The following is an 18,820-nucleotide window of genomic DNA, read 5'->3' on the forward strand; positions in this document are numbered from 1 at the left end:
CTGCAAAGACGGTAATACCAAGAAGATGGAAGTCCGAGATTCCCCCTACAATAACTGACTGGTTTGAGGAGGTCATGCATTTGCAGAGAATGGAGAAACTCAAAGCAGAGTTCCACAATAAGCCCCAACCCACGGCCAGGTTGTGGTTTCCGTGGATGGCCTTTTTGGATTTGCCCTCTTACAAAAATAGAGCTGTAGTGCAGAGTGTTTCAGTGCCAAACGTGTCTCCTCGAAACGGACCTTTTCTCTGCTGCTTGAACCGTGCTGGTACCCCCTCTCGTTCTTACCCTCCCTCCACCCTCCCATTACCTTATTCTTTGCTTAATCCCTCTTTAAATTTCGTTGGTTTCTTGTCTTTTAAGAAAAGCTGGTACAACTAGAGCCATATGATTTCGGCCCTCTCATTGTCGACCTGTATGTTGATAATCTTTGCCACAGTGAATGAGCGGAATGCCACTCGTAATGTTTGTACATTTCTATTGCACTCTTTCATTAAGCATTAAGAAAGGGAAAAAAAAGTCCCAAAGCCCCTCCACTAATAAAAGTGAAAATCACCCCCCTTCCCAAACATTAAACACATAAAAATAATAAAGTTAATTAACATATTATATATACTTCAGCGTGCGTAATCATCCGATCTATTAAAATAAAACAATATTGTTCCTGCACGGTGAACGGTGTGAACAAAAAACGGTAAAAAAAATGCAGGGATTCCTTTTTTTAAATTACATTTTATGAATTAAAAAAAATAATAAAAAGTGATCAATACGTCTGATTTTAAAAAAATGTGATTGATAAAACGAGAGATTATGGCGCAAGAAAAATTATTCCCCATACGACCCCGTAAAAATTAAAAGCCTATAAGAGTCACAATAGGGCCATTATAAATATACCTATTTGCAAAAAAACAAAAAAAAAAACGTTTTACTGCTAATAAAAATAGTAAAACGTTAGAAAACCTAGTAAGCATGCAAATTGCTGTGTTCAGACTGACCTATAGAATAAAAAAAAAAGTTTTGCCGCAAATGTAAACATGGAACCCCCCAAAATTTGCAGAATCAAATTTTTTGACCCAAAATCACCCCATAAATGATATTTTGGGGGTTCCACCATTCATTTTAAGGCAGATTGAAAGATGCCATTACAAAGTACAGCTGCTCCTGAAAAAAAACAAGCCCTCACATGGCCCTGTAGCTGAAAAAATGAAAGAGTTATAGGTCTTAAAAGAGGAGGAGGAAAAAACGAAAATGCTAAAGTGAAAATTGGCCCGATCCTTAAGGGGTTAAGGCTGTTCACACAATGGTTTTTTTTTTGGGGGGGGGAGGGGAGCAGCCATCATTTTGCCACCAAAACGTGTCTGGTTTGCACAAAAATGATTTGTATAAAACAGATGCCAAAATGATAACTTTCCGGGGGAAAAAAAAAATGGCCAAAAAAAGACATGCAAACAAAGCCTAAAGTAATGTTTCCACATTTGCGTTTGCGTATTTGCCTCCCAATAGCCCGGTGTCGTTTCCAATAATCCTAGGTGGTTAACGTTGCATACGGAATGTGTATCATAAAAGCCAAGCTGAATAATACAAAAACAGATACGTCATTGGGTTGTGCGCGTTGGAAGACGTTAAAAAAATATGTTACACTCATAACACCAACAACCCAAAAATTTGTTGCTGCTCCGCCTCTTTACGCAAACAGAATTGGAAAATTTCCCAAAATAATAGCTTTAAATTTTAAACAAATTCAAAAATTTGGGGAAAATAATTTTTTCGGACCTTGGCTTGGGAAGACGTTTTGGAATTTTTACTCTATTGTCAAAAGAGTCAACATGCAGTACATCTGGACTTGAAACTCTTGAATCTATAAGAGGACCATGTACCATTTATAATAATAGAGTCTTATGTGGCAGAAGGATCTATGGATTCCATGAGCCATCAGGGTCTGGGGGCTTTTGTAATATGTGCCCCCCTCCCAGACCTGTTTATAGTGATGCAACCACCATCATTCAACATTATTTACAGTCTCAACTGCAAATTTCAAGGCAAAAACGACACAATATGCAATGTATAATTATATGCACTAAAAATATGAAAATACAAGGGGAAAAAAAACATAAGAAAAGAATAGAAACCAACATGCAAATGATCTGTCATCTTTCACAGCTCGGATGAATAAACAAGGTGCTACGTTCTCAAGGTTGCACCTTTCATTTCTCAGACCATCCCAATCCTCACTCTCAGTCCATTGCCTTAAGTGTCAGTGTTCACTCCATCCTCTTACTTATCTACAGATTTTCTGAAATTATGAAATTTACATATACGAGGTGTTTAATTGGATGAACAGATGGCGTTTCATAAAATGATTCTTCATCTTCATCAGTGACTTCTCTTTTGTATTTACAAAGAGCGATTTTTTTTTCTTTTTTTTTTCCCCCTCCACAGCGACAGAATAAAAAAAAATCTTTTAACAAGAAAAATCATTTAGAACTGAAAAAAAAAAAAAAGGACGGGCTTTGATCAGGCTTTAAACGACAGAAATACAGGGATTGGGAATGAAATACATATGAAGAAGTGAGGTAAAGAGCAAAAAAAAAAAAAAAAAGGAAGGGATTTAAATGGAAAAAAAAAATCTGAATAAGAATAGGAGACGCTTGTATTATTAGCTTATCTATATGCTTTGAGTTTTCTTCTTATGAAAGGAGACATTGATTTTTGACAAGATATATAGTCGTGCTCATAGCCTGGCGTCTATATACATATTCTTCAGCATGCGTCAGGTAAGTGGCGTCACGAACGGGATGTATTATTGGAGGGGTATGCTTGTCATTATAGTGCGCCTATTAAGGGCTCCGCTTGGCGGAATACAGATGTGCCGCAAATCACTCATAAACATGGCCATACATTTCATGAGGGACTTTTGCATAACTTGGGTGTCTGGAAATCTTTGCAGAATAAAAAAAAATAAAAAAATTCCTATGCTAATGTCTCTGATCAGATGCATTGCAATGCACAAAATTTGAAACTTCTGCATAAAGATAATGTAGTCAGTGAACGGCAGGAGAGGGAGTTTTTGGCTCCCTCGAGGTAATATTGCTTATGGGGCCTTCCATAGCGAGCGAATATTATACTGTATATGTAATAGCAAGTAACTAATATTTTGCATGATGAGAAATACCATTATAATAGGATTCGGCTGTGTTTATTGGGTTAACCGTAATGACATGCTACCGGGACTTTGTATTTATAAATCTGTAATAAAGTTATATTAGTCTAGGTTGGGGGGGGAGGTGGGTTGTTAATTATAGTGTCAGTGATTGCAGTTATTATAGGAGGGATATAAAATTAGAATGAGATGCATGTTAAAAAGGGGTTTACAATAATACACAATAATGGTCTTCATTGTGGGGAACCTGCGGACCTCCAGCTGTCAGAAAATTACAGCTCCCATCATGCCCTTCCATGAACAGTTGAAGAGTCAGAAAACTCAGAAAACTAGACAAGCAACTTTGGTGTATTATCCTTAGTGCATAGGGGATATCTACCATACATACACGCCTACATTTCTTTAATAAAGGCTCCAGGACTTCCCCAGGTAACTACAGACCAGTAAGCCTAACGTCGATTGTGGAGAAACTATTTTAGGGGCTTATAAGGGACTACATCCAGGAATATATAGGAGGTAATAGTATTATAAGTGATAACCAGCATGGTTTTAGTAAGAACAGAAGCTGTCAAACCAACCTATGTTTTTATGAAGAGGTGATTAGAAGCCTGGATATGAGGGCGGCTGTGGCTATAGTGTTCCTGGATTTTGCTAAAGAGTTTGACACAGTCCCCCATGGGTGTCTGATGGGTATATTAAGGTCTATGGGTTTAGAAAGATTAGTTTGTAACTGGATTGAAAACTGGCTTTTTGATTGTACCCAGAGAGTGGTGAGCAATGATTCCTACTCTGAATGGTCCCCGGTAATAAGTGGTGTACCCCAAGGGTCAGTACTGGGCCCCCTTCTGTTTAACTTGTTTATTGATGATATTGAGGATGGAATTAACAGAATTGTCTCTATCTTTGTGCCATAGCCCAGGGCGCTGGATGCTGGGGTTGCACCAGCCGGTGGACTCTGGTGTTTCGGGGGCAACTTGTCATGGTGGCCAGAAGTGGTAATACCCACCCCCTCACACGTGGGCACAGGACCTTTGGTAGAACCAGTGTGAGGTGCAGGTGTAGGTTTAGGTGCAAGATGTGGCAGAGAGAGGTGACAGAGTCCCACTTAAACAAGTGCTTGAACTTTACTTAAAGGCTTTGGTGCGACTCAAAATATAAGAACATAAGCACAGGTGCTAGTGCAAAAATATAACAATACTTCTTTAGACAGACTCTTAAAATAGAAGTTAGTAGAAGAAAGAACATGTTTGCAAGAGTCGTGTAGGGGCTGGATAGGAGCCCTTGCCTTAGTAGTGCAGCCAGAATGTGTGTAGAAAGTGTAGTTTCTTGAAGAATCTGTGTTATCTGACTGCCTTCTGCTTGCACAGTCTCAGACACCGCCCTCTGAGGTAGTATGAGTCCCAGGCCTTCGTCTCTAGGTGAAGCTAACTAGTGAAAGTTTTCCCTCGTAGTCGAGTGTTGTCAGTAGAGAGCAGCTAACTTCTAACCTTCTACATACACTGCAGCTGTGCACAGGGGGAGTGAGGCACCTAGTGGCTGAAATAGGGCACAGCAACTAACTGCACTAGCTGGGGCACCCGAGTGAACTAGTTTTAGTTTACTGCAGTGGCGTAGCTACCATAGAGGCAGGGAAGGCGGTTGCTATGGGGCCCGTGGAGGGAGGGGGCCCAGGGAAGATAAGAGCCTCCGGTCCTTTTGCTTAACCCCTTATTTACTGCAGTGTGTAAGTGACCCAGTGTTCTCTAACATGATGCAAAAAAAAAAAAAGGTTAATACAGAAGACATTTAGCTCTCTGTCTGACTACTCTGATAACCTCTGACCTCTGTTCTCTGAGTTCCTGCAGAGGTCAGGAGTTATCAGTGCAGGAGTAGCAAAGGAGAGAGCTAATTGTCTTCTGTATTAACCCTTTTTTGTGTTGCAGCATGTAAGAGAACAGTGTGTAGGGGAGGGGGGGCCCCATACAGGTTTTTGCTATGGGGCCCCATGAATCCCAGCTCCGCCCCTGGTTTACTGCCTCCACATGGAGAAAAAAAGGTTCAATCTACGTAGAGTTCTTCAAAACAATGCATATGTATAGCATCTACCCATCACCCCTGTCCTTCCCTCCATCCATCCCCTTCTTGGTTGAACTTGATGGACATGTGTCTTTTTTCAACCAAACCAACTATGTAACTATAGTAAAAATTCAATTTAAAGGGATATTTCAGCTAGGAGCATTAAAGAGAATCTGTCAGCACCCAGGTTCTACCAAGCTGCTAATGTCCAAAACAAACTATACCAGCTTACTGTGTGTCTGTAGGATTAACAGGGTGGGTCCCAGAAGGTGCAGAGCAGGTAGAGGAGTAGTCCAAGCCTTCCACTGGGATTAAGAATGCAAAAGAGTGAGATCCACAGCTCCATGCAGTGAAAAAATCGTAGAAAACTTTATTCCATAAACTTTAAAACTTTTAAAACTTTAAAAGTGCAAAGAATTTCCAATCAGGTCCAAATTAGTTTTAAAATTCATTTTTTTTTTTAACAAGGATGAGAGCAAAAAAGCAAAAATTAACAGCAGCTATATTTAATTCCCATGAGGGGAATTGAACCCAGGAAAAGAAAAACTGTTGTTAGTCTCTAGACAGGTGATTTGCCCCTAGACCTTGGCTTGAATACAATCCTCTGTAGGCCGTTTTTATCATAAAACAACGAATGACCCCCACTAATCACCAGATTGGGATTAAATATTGCTGACTTGAATATTAACACTACTTTGAATAACATATGTATGGCATATCATCAGTTAGCGATGTTAGCTAATATTTGCCCCCGTAGCAGAAAAACTAGTATTAAAGGTAGGAGTAAAGAATATGTTTTAAAGATTTGTAAATTACTTCTTTTTAAAAATCTCAAGTGTTCCAGTACTTATCAGCTGCTGTATGTCCTGCAGGAAGTGGTGTATTTTTTCAGGTCCGACTTAGTGCTCTCTTCTGCCGCCTCTTTCATCAGGACCCATGATTAAGGTGTTTTAGACGTCCTTCTAATATTATCTGCCACGAATCTGTCCCCCCTTGTGTCCCCCAGGTGGGCAGACTCTTCATAGGGCAATTACATAAGAAAATCTTGATGCCCCCTGCTGCCTATTCCAGGAATTCTTGTTTCCAACATTATTCAGAGTTTTATTTTTACTAAAAGAACTACTGAAACATGCTGCAAAATGTGTTCTTAGAAGGTGCCCATCACTCGCTGACAGTTCCAACAAGAGAACAGCTGTAGTGCTTTTTGTCTCTATATAATTTGCTGTGAGTCTTATAGAAGTGTAAAGCGCCCACTAATGGGAAGCCTAGGAACTGACAATCCACTCATCTTTGTTTTCTTCCTTATAACTAGAGATAAGTGCAACTTCAGCATGCTCTAGTTCGATCGTGCAACACTTGACTATGGTGGCTGAAGTGGTTAGATGCAGCCCTAGGGAGTCCAAGAGTAGAGATGATCGAACAGCCAAAAATATTAGGTTCGATCAAACTCGAACCTTGCCGGACCTTCCGCATTTGATGGGGAGTGTCGAATGGGAATGGGGAGGGTCGAAGGTTCCCCATCCCTGCCCTTGAAGAAAAAATAATAGATCTTCTAAGGAAAAACTTGGTCGCGTATACTGAATCCAAAAGATGAAAAAAACATAGTAAGTTTCCCTATCTCTGTAAAGGGAAATTACTGTACATACATTTATAGCACATTAGGAATCCAGTTTTAAAGTGATTAGATGCATGAGATCGGTAAAAAAAAAAAAAAAAATGAAGACAACCCTTCCGATATGTCAATTGGAAACGTCGCCCATTGGTTAGATGTTCATCTTGATTCCAGAACTATGACATAAGCCACGCTCTATATCTGCTATAATGATCTCGTGCACATTGTCAATCCTGTTTTGCAGGTGAACACTTTCCCCTCACTGTCGCCTATTCTCCCTTCAAGGCATTCAGCAGCAGCTTCAACACCTACACAGTGGAAAGAAAGGGTTATTGATGGAACAGACGCCGCTGCTCAGTGAACTGTGAAGTCTTCATTAGCCCTCGCTTGTCCCTCAAATAAAATCACCTGACTTTGAAAGTTGAGATGGAAAGCTTCGAATTGTCACTGAAGGATGACTCCGTGCCGTCATTGTCACCCAAGGATGACTCCGTGCCGTCACATATAGGATATTATTACACTTTCCTCGGCTTGGGCTGCAGATTTTGCAAATCAATAGTAAAATTAGACAAAGGTTCTGAAATTATAATCCAAGTCGTTGGAAGATTAAAGAGCTACGTTGCCCGTGTATGAAAATTGCATAGCGCATGCCGGTGTTCCCCAACTGGTGGCTCTTGCTGTTACAAAACTACAAAGCCCATCATGCCTTCATAGCCTTTGGCTGTCAGGACATGATGGATGTTGTAGTTTTACGGGAGAGCCCAAGTCTAAACAGTGGTCTACACCAGGTCAAGATGATGTTGAAGCCACAATTGGGCAGCATGGTAGCGAAGTGGGAAATGCTAAAAATTAGGCCGGGACAAGGTATTTGGTGGCTTAGGTAATAATGAATACTAAGGATACTGCTATATAATAGTTATACAGCTGCTGAATAACACCAGTATACAAGGGACAAAGCCGCAAGTGCCAGAAATCCCCATTAGAGAGCAAGTCCAATCGTTCTGCATTTGAATATTGGTGGCCATAGGCTGTATCCATGTTTTCCATTGCTCCCTAGAGCTGCATCAAACTTCTTCAACCCTGGTATTTGTACGTCTAATGATCAGACTGGAGCATGCTCAAGTTGTTCTTGTCTTTAATCACCATCACTTGTGTCCCTTTTGAGCTTGGTGAGCAATTGCCTACCTTACCTACCTGTTCTGGTCCTGACTTGCACTTGGCTTTTCGGCTCCGATATCAGTATAGGAACAATCTTCTTGTCTTTTTATGGATTTTCATCTAAGTTCCATTGGTTCATGTCTAGTTTCAAAAATAAAGGTTAACTTTACTATCAAAGATTATTGCTCGAGTGGCTAAGGAATTAGACTGAGACTTATTGGAGGCTGATGTTAGTAATACCACCATATAGAGTGTGCTGACCAGCAGGGAATGGGCACGATTGGATCCTCCACCATGACAGTGGTGGAGGATCCAAAAAACTATAGCAAATTTTATTTATTTATTTTTTGTAGTGGCAGTGGGGCTCACTACAGTCTAGAAGGGGGTTGACCTTCTTAGCCATTCTGTAGGAATTTCTGATGTTTTTGGAACCCTCGGATTATGTTAACAATAGAGTTAAACGGATCTGGAACATGCTCGAACATGAATACCTGTGGCCGTATCCATGTTTTCAAGACTCCCTAGGCTGCATCCAACTTCTCCAGCCACCGATAATCAAATGTTGAATAATCGGTTCATCTCTATTTAACAACTATGCCCCCATCATGTACCATTTATAACACTTGTGTGTCCTTATGTGACGTAAGGATATTTTGGCTCCATCCAGGACCTGGACACAACCTCTGCACCCCCCATACCCAGTTCCTTAATAAAGTATTCTTGTTTATATACTAAATGATATTTGTGACCATTTCTAACGGAATCTTTCTTTCTTAGGTCTATAAAGCGCTCTAACGTTTGTAATGTAAATTATCCAACAGATGGACAAGTCTTTGTTTGTGGAAATAAAGTGAATTTAATTGAATCTATCAGAGAACTCGGAATGATCCTTTTACTCTAAGAACATTCCACCGACGACTCAAGGTCACTCGAGATGAGCAACCAACAGACCAGGTTTCCAATTAACACCTAATGAGTCAATTAACAAAGCTATGAATATCACTACGGCAACAAGCTCACCTGTCAGCTACCCCCAAGACCTGTCCTATATTTCTCATTTGGGGTCTTCCTTAATTAGTTAAGGTAAATGGGTCAAGGGTGAATAGAGACACGATAGGCACTTGCAGGTGAGACTAGAAAGACTAGAACAGATATGCATTGCTTTTGATGGATTACATACTCTCCTTTGTATTTAGCAACAATGATACTTTTCCTTTTCAGTTTTTGTACAGGAAGCCTAACTGCACATACCTGTAGCGCCACCATAGGACATATAGGGCATTACACAACACTCAATCAATGAATCGTCTTTAATGTAGGTGATAGGTCCTCCAGATAGACCACACTTTGGCCAATAGATGAAGATCATGAGAAAAAGAGAAAATACTGGGAAAATGCCTGGAAAACTGGATTTCTTTGTGGCAAACTGGTGATGTTAAGGTAGCCAGATGCAAAAGGTACAGTAGCTGCTGCCTAAATACTTGTCTGTTTCTTTCAGTTGCCCTATTCACAAGAACACTCAACTTAGTATAGAGTTCTTGTATTAAAAATAAGGGAATGACGGGAAAAACATGTCCAGACTCTTCTGGTGACAACTTATCCCACCAAAAACAAAAGATTTGGGCTGTCAAAAATACAATATCCTGAAACCTTCTTTCATCAAATATTATCCATTGGGGGAGAGTCTGGAGGCCCCTACACACACATTAGTGGGTTCTGACACTACTAATATTCATGAGCAAATTTGCTCGCCTTGGTTGGTCCCAGTAAAACATATCAACATTCTCCACCGTCTGACAACCTCACTTAGTTTCTAGACAATTGGGTGCATCCTATTCCTGTTTTTTCACCAATGGGCTGGTGGTTGGGGCCACAGATGTACTGCTTTAGATACCAAATGGGTTAGGACTAGAGATGAGCGAACCGGGTATGGGTCGACCCAAACCCGAACGTTCAGTATTTGATTAGCTGGGGCTGCAGAACTTGGATAAAGCTGTAAGGTTGTCTGGAAAACATGGATACACCCAATGACTATATCCATGTTTTCCACATAGCCTTAGGGCTTTATCCAAGTTCAGCAGCCACCGCTAATCAAATGCCGAAAGTTCGGGTTCGGATCGACTCGAGCATGCTCCAGGTTCGCTCATCTCTAGTTAGGACTAAGAGGTATATATCCTTCCTTATTGCTTTCCTTGATACCACACTGCTCCAGTCCCTGCTGTGTTGAGCTTCAAGCTTCAGGTACGTGACATCACAGAACCGCTCAGCCAATCAACAGCGACATCATTGTCCTGCCTCAGCCACTGATTGGCTGAGCAGGCCGCAATATCTTGTTCCTAAATCTAAAGGCCCTTTTTAATGCTAATGAGTGTTCCTATTAGCCAACAACCTGCTTGTGTAAAAGTAGCAGAGATCATGAGAATGAGTCTTTACTCGATAGAGCCTGTCCAACAAGTTGGATCAAGTGACAAGACCCTAAACGAAACTTTTAATCCCTGTGTATGACATGTCGATAACAGTAACGCTTTAAAAATCCCCATTTCCGATATGCAAACGTGAAAGGTATAGAGACATTAAAGTAAAAGAAGAAAAAAAATTCAGTCTTTGAAGATATTATAAAAAAAAATCGCTCACGTACATACAAATAGGTGAAAAATACTTTCCCTGGATTATTTACCTGAGAATAGATTTCACTTTTGTCGAGGCCTTTATGTTGTTTCAGTGAAAGCACCTCAGATATAACCAATTTCCTTTAAGAGTGCTCCACACATTTGTCTTTATAACAATTTGTATGTAAGAGCTTTTATGCAAATGACACTAAAGTAACGGCTTTTTTCCCCCTTTTTCTTTTTTTTTTTTTTTTGTAAATTGGACATTTTACGGTTCTAATTTTCTCCTGTAATAACAGAAAAAAAATGGCTGTCCCAATGGAGTTGAGCATTTCATCTTCCACTGTTTTCGCGAAAGTCGAAATGACAAGTTTCCTTCATTTATGCAACGGATGACAAAAAAAAAAAAAAGAAAAAAAATTGAGTATTTTTGTGCGAGTTAGTTGAAGCCGTTACTCTTTCAACTAGCGCAGTCCCTTGACATGAACCTTTTCTTGCGCAATAAGAATTGTCTCATAAAATAATAATGAAACTTAAGGAGGCTAAAAATATTGTAAGACTCCTCGGGTTCCTTTTTTTTTTCCCTCTCGCTTTGAGGAAGGGACATAAATTACGTGTTAGTTTTTTAAGATCTTGTATCCTTTCCGTTAGGTCTTTGGCATTCAAGCCCCCTTTCACACAGATGTCAGGCGGGTGACTTTTATAGACATTGCTTCCTGGTTTAATTGAAAATAGCATTACACAATTTATATCTGCCATTTCACCAGAGATTCTCAAGGCAGCGATATAATAAACTAAATTTAATAGGCAGGTTATTGTTGCTTAATCAGGCTGAAAAAAAAAAAATTAGCGGCTGTAGAGACGACCCTTCGGATTTTTTTCCCCTCGCTAATGTATTGCGAATAGTCAGGCTGGAGATTGTTAAGTAGGTTGAAATGAAAGGGGATTTTCATGAGAGTCTGATGAATATAGGACTGTCGCACGTCATTCGGGATATTGCCGGTCTAAGGACTGCCCGGGGACTGGTGTTCTAGGCTACAACTTCTGTTTTTAATAAAAAAAAAACTTATCTGTGACCTTCAGTTCACTTTTTTTATTTAAAGCCAATGTACTAATTTTCGTAGGAATTTTTTTTTCACTACCTAATCGGCACTGGCACGGGAATCCTGGTGGCGCAGTCCCCAATGGCATATCACCGAGAGGAGAGGATATTGTTAGACTGGGGACGCTGGGCCCACCTCAGTGCATAGAGCGGACCGAAGTGCATGCAAAGACAATGGGGCCGGTTACGGGAACCAGGTGCCAATTGGAAAAGAGGACAGGAGCACCGGGATCTCAGCACTGGCGCTGACTAGGTAGTGTAAAAAGAATTGGTACATCACTTTAAATTTAGTTTAATTACTGGCTGGGAGGCAGCTTTCTGCTGCAGGAACTTTCCTCCCATTGTGAGACAGGCTACATATGCTTCTTTTTTTTTTTTTTTTTCTTCTAGAAATCAATAATCCAGGCGATTTTAAGAAACTTTGTAATTGGGTTTATTAGGCAAATATGCCATTATCTGCATTCAAAAAGCCTTTCCCCAGGTCCCCCCTCCCTCCTCTGTCTCATTCACTGCTCATTATCAGGAAATCACATCTGGTTTACATCAGACGGGCCCTGTCTGTTCTATGGAAAAGGGAGGGAGGAGGAGGGAGATTAGTTGCCAGCAGACAGCAGAGAACAAAGGATTACACAGAGGGACCTGTGTGAAAGCTGGTATTCAGAGGTCAGAGAGGTTAGTGCTGACTTCAGAGGAGATAGCTGGTGATGTAGCTGTAAATTAACTCTTTGTTGTCCTGTTTTGGTGCCTCATCTCCCTCAACCCCTCCCCTCTCCATAAGAGAACCATGAAGACAGGGGGGAGAGCTTCAAACTGCTTTTTCATGAAAAAAAAAAAAATACATTTTTAGTCTAATAAACCCAATTAAAAAGTTTCTTTAAATCACCTGTACTATTGATTTCTGCAAAAATAAATTTAAACGACAGTGACACATTAAGCTCTAGATGAATTTCTAGCTAAGAGGAAGCAATGAAAGAATAATGCAGGGACCATTCCTCATCCCTCTGATAGCCGACTGCTGAAGGAACCTTCTTCCATTGTGTTAATGACATCTTTTATTTATTACTTACTTGATATATAGATCTAGATCAATGTTTCAGTAATGCCTGGGGTTGGCACCTACAGCATGGTCAGACACTCACTACCACTCGGCAGCGTTCTCTGTTTGCCTCCCCTCCCTCTCTTGCTGCCTTCACCATGCTTACAGCTCTTGGTTTGCCTTCTAGGGACTACGTCCATGCACTGGCTGCAACTTAAAGGGCCAGTGCTCTCTAATGTGTCCTCTGCTTATGGCATTACCTATTTTAGGCTGCTCCCCCCACTCACACTCACAAGGGTGTATGTTCCTGTCCTGCTATCCTACATCTGACCTGTTTCCTTACCCCATGTTTAACTCGTTAGCTCTCTTATTTATGACTCGGACTAATGACAATGAATTTGTACTTGCCACTGGCCAGCCGCTACTTGAACATATACAGTTGTGCTACATGTCCACTTGCAACTGGGTAGTCACTACCTGAACATTACCAGCTCTGCTTCACCACCTCTGTGCAGAATATCCTGTTACAGACCAGCGCCACCTACTGGATCCCCTCCCTGATTTTATCCACACTGGACTTTTCTCCTGTGTCTCCATGGTTACTGGCCTACTGCACCAGCTTCACCTCTGCCCGTATCCCCGAGGCCTTGCACCATGGCGGTCTAGCCTACGTAGCCAGCCATTACCTTTACTAGGATCGCTCTTGCGCCCTCTAGCAGCAGAAGTTCAGCTTCCACATCCTGGAGGAGGATAATGAGTAAAAACTTAGTGCCAAACTCGGGAGTGGAGTCGAAAGATTCTCTAGGTCAAAGTGGTAAGGAAATCCATTGTAACCACACCCATTGGGACATGTTGTACGGTAAGAACCTTCTCTGTTGCTTTTGTGGTATGTATACCTTGGAGAGGTCATGTCACGTTTTCTTTTTCTTCTAAAAAGAAATAAGAAAAGGTTGCAGAAGAGTTGCACGATTGTTGTTTCCACAAGTTCTAGGAGCATTTTCAGGACTGCTACATGTTACACCAGATGTGCGTCTTCTGTAGGGATCCTGTAGGGATTCATGCATTTCCAAAAATAGTGCACCTCTATTTATTCCTAGGAATTTTTTGTAGATCCAAGTTCATACAGCAGCTGAAGAGAGATGAGCAAACTTGCAAAATTTCACACAAATCTGAACCATCGGCTTTTGCATCCCGCTGCCTAGAGAAGGTGGATGCAGCCCATGGGAGGACTGCCTGGAAAACATGAATACAGCCATAGGTCAAAGGTTGTATCCATATTTACCAGGCAGTCCCGGGGCTGCATCCACTTTCAAATGCTGATTGGGTTTGTGCCAACCCTTGCTTTCGCCAAGTTCGTTCATCTGGACAACAATGACAATGACAATGTAAAAATCACAAAAACATTTTCTTCCATATTGGATGTTACTCCCATCACGCATCAAGGGAGAGAGCTTCCTCAAACACCGCTGGTTTATAATTTTTTGTGAGTGGTCAAGAGGATAAAAGGAAGGGCAGTGGTAACCAACTTCTCTGCCCAGGACAACCCCTTTAAAGCAAATGTTCCATCAGTACATTCGCTTTAAGTTTTGCACATGAATAGAACAGCGCCGATGCGGGGAAGCCGATGCTGCAGTCCCCTTTTTGAACCGTGGACCGGTTCCCACGCATGCCGCCGGTCTATTACCATGCGCCGGCCCGGGCTGAAGCACTGGAGGTGGCCCGAACTGTGTCCAGTGGGAGGGGTGGTTTTATTTCTTCCGATGGTGGTGGGATGGCCCATCTCCAATGCTTCAGCCCAGGCTGGCACATGGTAATAGACCAGTGGCATGGGCAGGAACCAGCCCCCCGGTTCAAAAAAGGACTGGGGCACCGGCTTCCCCATGCAGGCGCCGTTCTATTCATGTGCAAAACATAAAGCGAATGTACGGATGGTACATTCACTTTAAGCAACACTGGGCAGGCATTAGACCAAGAGGTACTCTAGCCATTCAGTGCCACCTCTACCTACTATTCAGTGTCTATAGGAAACCAGATAAGGTAAAAAATTGGAATAAAAACAAAAAATAAAATCCTTGTAAATAAAGAGGTTGAATACTACAAATATCGCTAAGGCTCCTTAAAGCCGGCTATGATTAAAATCTTTACATAAACTCCCTCGTAAAGTAGGAATCTACTACAGTAGGCTCCGCCAATCTAACATATTATTTTTGATTATTATTATTACTACTATTATGTATTCCCTTTAAGCTCCTGCAATTTCTTATAATACTGCTTAAGGACATGGGTTGAGTGATTTTCTGAAGCCGAGTACAAGGAAACGGATAAATATGCATTTACCGTGATCAATTTTTAAAGACGTAACTTTTCTCGCGGAGCGCAAGCTGTGTTCAAAGACCGGCGTGTGACCACCTCTTGAGCCTGATGTGCAAAATCAGGCAATTTCTTGAGGAATGGTTGAAGATAAAACTTATCTCTTCTATCAGCAGCTCACTGAGGTATTTGTCTTGCAAATTGTTTGTGTTAAAAAAAAACTCTGCCGTTTTGTGTCTACAGCTCCGATGCAGACTTATGCGTTTCCATTGCCACAGACTACAAACCCTGTGTAGTCTTAATCCTACGGTTATACTCCAGACCATGAATTAACTTTTTTTTTTTTGCTTAAGTACCATTTTTTTTCTTATGGCCAGTAGCATATAGGGCTGCATTGGAACTGGTGACACATTGGCAAAAATTTTTAATTTCTAATGTTTTATCAAAAGTTTTCTTTTGTGAGATGCATAAAAACTAATAAAATAATTAAATAAATGAAAATTAGCAGAAATGTCCATAGCCCATTTTAAGGCTATGTTCACACTGCGTATGAGTCCGGCCGTAGTGCGAACCGCGAATATACGCACGTAGTTTTGAGGTTGATGCGTTCGCTTGAAAGTATACGATATAGGCCCGCACAATGCACACTACGTATGAGCTTACGGCCGGATCGTATGCGGCACCGTGAAAAATGAACACGACCATTGTTTGAGGACGGAAATGTTGAAACTCACGGCCGTGGATTTCCATGCGGTCCCGTACGGAGTACTTATTTCAGCCTAATTGAACTTGATTTTTCGATCCAAAACGAAACGGGGTTTACGGGGCCGGGCGAAGATTTCCAAGTAAATGACCTGCCTCAGATCGCTTCGAAACAAGCTAGGGAAGCATAACTGTACTACGGGCATATGTTCGCGGTTCGTACGCGTAGTTCGTACGCGTAGTTTCAGCCGCACATGTACGGCGGCGTATGAAATGCGTCCGGACTCATACGCAGTGTGAACATAGCCTAAAGGTGTCTTATAGAACATAAAAAAAGTAGGAAAAAAAAGTAGAAATAAAATATCTATACTTACCCACCTGCTGTGCCCCACAGGCCCCATTCACCGCCTTCTGGTCCCTAGATCTCTCACCTTCTTCTGAGATGAAAGTTCACAGCGCGACCTCTCAGTTTAGTCAATTAGTGGTGCCCCATGGTGGAGTTGGCAGGTCTTGCCCCGTCTCTCATATGAATGTTTTTCAAAATACCCTTTAAAAACAGATTGGAGCAGTAAATTCCACATGTGTGGTGCCGCTTCATAAGTTTCCTAGGGGGGCTGGCAGAGATAGTCAGGACCTATACTCTATATGTAGATGGGCAATGAATGGAGCAGCCGCTCACATATGCAATTTACTGCTCCATTTTAAAGTGTGACTTGAGTCCCCAAATCTCAAGATCGTAGGCGGTCCCGGGGGACAAGGGATATGTGTTTTAAATTGGAATGTCCCTGTAAGAAAAACAACAACAATAATAATAATAATAAAAATAATAATAATTGCTTTGTCAATGCATATTATGATAGTTTTTATTTTTTACTTTTATGTCAATGAACCCACGTTTGCTTGTATTTTGAGTTTTTTTAGCTAGATTTTATTGCCACCCTATATATATATATATATATATATATATATATATATATATATGTATATAAAATTTTACTCACTTTTTATTTTATATATATATATATATATATATATATATATATATATATATACACACACACACACACACCGTGGTACCTAAGGGTAACGTGGATTAAATAGCGTTTTGCAATAAGAGCTCACAGTTTTTCAAAATTGGAACTTGGATTAAGAGCATTGCTTTGGTTTAAGAGCTCCCTGTACTGGGTGGGAGGGGAATGGGGGAGGGGAATGGTCTGCATAGCAGGGTGTATAGCCCTGTGCTTTGACCCAGGAAATCTTCCCCACCTTCCAAATCATAGCAGATCCACTTTAGGCTGGGGCTTGCATCAGGGGACACAACTGTGGAGGTAATCTATTTATAGCTGTAACTCCTCTCTCCCCGGACAGAGAGCGCTGCTATACTGTGCCCACATATGTTCTGCTCATTCCTTTATACTCCCAGCAGTCTCTGTCAGCTCTTGTGTTTCCCATCCATTCCATTCCTGCTATAAAGTGCCTGCACTTACACTCAGCTATACATACTGCTGCAATAATCTGCCTGCACTCACACTCAGCTAGACATATTACTTCTATATTGTGTCTGCACTCACTCTCAGCCATTCACACTGCTGTATAGAGACGTTTCTGTCACTGTTCTCCTGCATAGCTCTCACTTCTGGTCCATGCTGAACACATACCCCTTCCCCATTGCTGTCATGTGACCACACAGACCTCTGACAGCAGCCTCTCTATTCTAGCCTGTTGTACTACGCTACTGCATTATGGGGATCTGCAGCTCCATCCTGTATCTACAAACTGCTTCTGTTTTTTCAGGTTTATGCAGTTACTATACATTATACTCCACATGCTGATTGCTATACTGTACAGTAACAATATATCACATATCCAGCTGCTGTGTTATCAGGGTTATACAGTTACTATACATTATATACCATATGCTGCTATACTGTACAGTAACTTATATATCACATATCCAGCTGCTGTGTTATCAGGGTTATACAGTTACTATACATTATACACCACATGCTGCTATACTGTACAGTAACTTATATATCACATATCCAGCTGCTGTGTTATCAGGGTTATACAGTTACTATACATTATACACCACATGCTGATTGCTATACTGTACAGTAACTTATATATCACATATCCAGCTGCTGTGTTATCAGGGTTATACAGTTACTATACATTATATACCATATGCTGCTATACTGTACAGTAACTTATATATCACATATCCAGCTGCTGTGTTATCAGGGTTATACAGTTACTATACATTATACACCACATGCTGCTATACTGTACAGTAACTTATATATCACATATCCAGCTGCTGTGTTATCAGGGTTATACAGTTACTATACATTATACACCACATGCTGCTATACTGTACAGTAACTTATAATATCACATATCCAGCTGCTGTGTTATCAGGGTTATACAGTTACTATACATTATACACCACATGCTGATTGCTATACTGTACAGTAACATATATCACATATTCATCTGTATGTCATTGTTTGTGTCATCTCTTGTACATGTTATTCAGAATAAAAAAAAATCATTATTTTTGGGGTGTGGAACCAGTTGTCTGCATTTTAGTGATTTCTTATGGGAAAATTTGCTTTGGTTTAAGAGTGATTTGGATTACAAGCGCGGTCCCGGAACGAATTATACTCATAATTCAAGGCACAACTGTATATATATTTCTCTGTTTTGCAAGGCCCCTAGAGAAGTGTAAAGTGGAATAACTCTACCTATCAATGAGAGACTTTGATGAACAGTCAATGATGATAACAGATGGCGATAGAGGCGTACGGCACACCGTAGTCTTCAAACGTACACGGGAGTAGATGCTGCAACCTGCGAAAACCTTCATCCTGCTCCTCCAAAACCGGCGTTACCATATTGTGGACAGATTTATTGAATAATTGCATTGTAAACATTGGATTTCTAGAAAGAAACAAGGGAAATGTTATTCTAGTAATCTAAACCTTGGGGAAAAAGAGCTCAATCAAGACAAAAATAGTCGTTTTTTTTCAGCCCATTGTAGTAATTTATTTTAAACTTTTTTTCCCCAATGATAAAAT

The sequence above is a fragment of the Dendropsophus ebraccatus genome, chromosome 13 (assembly GCF_027789765.1).
Source record: "Dendropsophus ebraccatus isolate aDenEbr1 chromosome 13, aDenEbr1.pat, whole genome shotgun sequence".
Lineage (NCBI taxonomy): Eukaryota > Metazoa > Chordata > Amphibia > Anura > Hylidae > Dendropsophus > Dendropsophus ebraccatus.